We start from the raw sequence: 4,331 nt of genomic DNA, 5'->3' as shown, positions 1-4,331 counted from the left end.
GGCTTTCCATTGCCTTCCACACGAGCTCATTGGTGATCACTGGTGCCAGAGTCTTGTATATTGCATTTTCCAACTGTTGAAGATTTTTCTTTTCAATCAGATCCTGGCTCTCATTCTAATGATTCTTACTTCACTAGTAATGGGACCGGGAGGGAGGACTTGAATAGTGACATAGATGTTAGTACTTTGATTAATCCCCATGTCTCTAATAAGATGTACCTCCCATTGTGAGCAGTGACACAGCTCAGTGATGAAGGACTGTGTCCTCTAGTCACTTCCTGAATTATTTTGCACCCTCCCCCCCACCCCTCAATATTCCCTATCATCCCATGCCTTGTTCTCTATAGTGCCTTTGATTAAGCCTTCTTCTATCAGCACATTTAAATAAATAGTCCCCCTCCCCTTTTGTTATCAGAGTTCTTAGTTTGCTGCTTTTGGTCTCTAAGACAGTCTTCCGAGCTTTAGTGCCAGGGATTAAGATGCCTGTGAAATCCATCCTTTTGCTGCAAAATGCTGGGTAAGGGAGCCCTTTGAAAACATTGACTTCTTGTCCATTTTCAGCCCTGAAACAGTATTTACTAGGATAGAGTTATTCAGAACAGGCTATTAGTTAAGAATCTTTGCAGACAATAGCTGAGGGGCAACAAAGCAACTGAAAAGAAAAGGCTTTATAATCCCTTATTTGTGACTTTGCAAGCAGGCAGCTGCTACTGGGTTTACACTTAATCAGATAATCATAGGGCAGAGTGAGCTGTAATTCACACTTCGGCATTAGCTAGGGCCTGGGAGGCTTCCTGAAGCAGCATCCACTAGGGCTGTCCTCATACCTACTCTTGGAAAGGTTGAGAACAGTGGGGAGAGTTTACATCTCCTTAAGACAGGTGAAAAAACTTGTCTAGGAATCATACAATCCTCTTTTTTTGCTTTTTGAACATTTTTGATAGATTTCAACCTTGGCCCTTAATCACTGCATGAGGTTGGTACTATTATTATTTGATTCCACTGCCAGTCAGGAGTCATTTAGTAGAGAGATAGTGAGATGAGTCAAGACAGAGCTTTACTGCTAACAGGTCTGCAGGTTGGAAGATCACACACAGACTTCTCTTCTCAAAGTAACCATCTTGATTACACATTCAAAAGAAAGTGTTTTTAATAAGAAGAATTCACAGTACTAAACATATATGCATTCAGTGATGAACCATCAAAATATTTAAAAAAAAAAAAAACCCTGCTAATAGAACCAAAGAAAGATGTGGACAACAACACAATAGTAGCAGGAAACTTTAACATTCCTTTCCCACTGCTGGTAAAAACTCAACAAAGAAAGACTGCACTTGAAGGAGGAAATCAAAGAGGTGGTCTAGCAGATATATATATATATATATATATATATATTTGTTACTTTTTATTTTATTTTTTAAATTATCTTTATTTAAACACCATGATTACAAATATAATTGTAGTTGTATGATTACAGTCATGTAAAGAACACCCCCCTTCACCAGTGCAGGATTCCCACCACCAGTTTCCCAGATCTACCTACTCCCCACCCCACCCACACCTGTACTCAAGACAGGCTTTCTTTTTCCCTCATTCATTCACATTGTTATGATAGTTTTCAGTGTAGTTATTTCTCTAACTGCACTTATCACTCTATGTGGTGAGCTTCATGTCATTAGTTGCACCTACATGGGAAGATGGGGGAAGTAAGGGTTGGGACTGAGGCAGTAAAATATTAGAAATGAGCTTTGTAGGGCAGTATCAAGGTCACAATACAAGATGGATATTATGGATATATAGAATATATGTATACAATACTATCAATATGAAAACAAGGAGAAAAAATTTCCACTGACTGTCCCAACATAAACCAGTGCTAGAACGGCCCGCCCTCCTCCCAGAGCGCATTCCCATTAGTGTAGGGAGAGATAGGGAGAAAGCCTGTATAGAGTGCACCTAGACCAGTGCCCAGGGAACAACTGAAGTCCAGGGGAGAAAGGCTCTGGTATGGGGCCTCCCCAAACCCTACACCTGGCAAGAGCTGGTCTCCAGAATCAAAGAGGAAACCAGAAGCCAGATGTCTGCCCGCTCTCCTCCCCATGCACCTCCCCCCTGGAGTATGGAGGGAGGGGGGAAGCCTGAGGACCACTAAGAGTCCACCTGAACCCACTTCTGGCCAGCCAAAATTTGAGTACACATTCTTCTCTAGTACACATGGGACAGCCTCTAAGATAGACTTCCTGTTGGGTCACAAAACATATGTCCATAAAGTCAAGAAGATAAGCTATCTATCCTCTCAGACCAGAGTGCTTTGAAAATAGAAATAAATAACCAACCAAAAGTGAGGGAAAGAATTCTCCAATACTTGAAGATCAAATAAATAAATAGGGACTTTCTGAAGAAATGAGAGAATGAAAAAAGAAAAGAGAAGAGAAAGAAAGGAGAGATAAAGAACAAAAGACAAAGGATGAAAGAACAAAAGGAGAAAAAATTAAAGAATGTGAGAGATAAAGAAAGAAAAAAAAGAAAAAGAAAAAAGAAAGAAGAAAGAAAAGAGAAAGGAAGGAAGGAAGGAAGGAAGGAAGGAAGGAAGGAAGGAGAAAGTGAGTGAGCAACAATTAGCTAAAGTCAACAGAATTGAAGAGTTGGTCCACAGAACTGAGCTTCTCTGCAGGGGGATGGAAGAAGGGGAAGATGGGAGGGGAAGATAGGAAGGGGAAGAGGTGAAAAGAGGGATCTCTGGGACCTTGTTGCAGTCACTCTGGTGGTGAGTGTGGTATTAAAATAATGTATGCATAGAAGTATCATTAGCAGTGTTATAAATTAAGGTACCTCACTAAAATAGAGGGAGCTGGGGACTGAAGTGACAGTTCAGTATGTAGGACATTTGCTTTGCATGCAGCCAATATGGGTTCAATTCCATATGGTTCTCCAAGCACCATAATTCCTGAGTGTATTATGAGTATTATGAGTATTCCTGTGTAATTTTTGAGTCTAGAGCTGGGGGTAACCTCTGACCACCTCTAGGTTTGGTCTGAAAACAAAACAAACAACAAAACTCAAAAAAAAAAAAAAACAAGGTGGGAGACTTGTTGGAGTAACCATTTTTCTCCCTAATTAGGATGGCTTCTTCTTCCCATAAGTTTGTCCTACCTGGGCAGGACGAGCCTCTGGATTGACCCCCTACGCATACCTGTTCTCCACCCAAGAGGGTTGGGGGTGGTTCTGCTCTTCCTAATAAAGACCACACAGGTTAGAGGAGTTTCTGGGGTTTGTTCCACAACTTGCCTGCCAGCTCGTTCTGCTTGCAGCTAGTGTGTGGTGGATATTCCTGAACCTGTTTCATCTCCCTAAATTGGTGTCGATTATTTCTGTGTTGGCGTTGCTGCCAGACCCAAGTTCCCCAATACCCCTGGAATTGGGGTGTGAGGATTTCCTTTCAGGGGACCATATAGGAAAGAGAATAGGGAAGCATATTTTTAGGAAGGATGGTGTATAGACTAGCATATATTTATTATTAATGAATAATTATTCCCCTCCTTGGCCAGTCTCCTGAAGTACACAGTTTCATCTGCAAACCTGAGCAAAATCAGGGTTAGGCCTTAGAGGGTGGGTAAACTGAGTATAAACTGACCAGCCTTATCTTTAGGCTTTGATGACAGGACCTTTGTTGAAACTCTGACCCACTCATAGAATGAAACATCTGTTCTTCATCAAAAGGATGACCTAATCCTGACCACCACTATCAGAAGCTATAGAACAGAGTATGAGCATGTCAAGGCCTCCAATCCCATTCACCAGGAATGTGTACACAGCTCTGCTCATTGTTGGAGGGAAGCAGCCCAACTAGACCAGTTGGCACTCTCTTTTTGTGCAGATTTTCTGTCACATGTTGGTTTTCCTCCACTTCCCACATATCCTGCTGAACTGGACTGAAGAGCACTGTTGGAGGCAGAATTCTCAGAGTTTGTGTTGGCAAGCTCATAACTAAGCAAGTATTTCTTCAAGAAATATCTCTTGGGAATGGGAAGTTAGTATAGTATGTAGGCTTCAAGCAGCTGACCTGATTCAATTCCTGGTACCCTAATGGTCTCCTGAATAGCATCAGGATTCATTCTTGAGTGCAGAGCCAAAATTAATACCCTGAGCACTACTGAGTAGAGTATGAAACAAAAGTATTTCCCCCATACCCAATCCTCAATCTACTTCAGTGCAAGTCAGATATGAACCCTTGGGGGATATTACATGGTGAATTTCTGTGGTGTGGATGGTGGTTCAGGGGATGTCTGAGGATCACACTTGTGGTGTCCAGGGGCTGCACTCGGTTAAAT

This window comes from Suncus etruscus, chromosome 16, assembly GCF_024139225.1.
Source record: "Suncus etruscus isolate mSunEtr1 chromosome 16, mSunEtr1.pri.cur, whole genome shotgun sequence".
NCBI lineage: Eukaryota > Metazoa > Chordata > Mammalia > Eulipotyphla > Soricidae > Suncus > Suncus etruscus.
Note: the sequence above shows the minus strand (reverse complement) of the source record.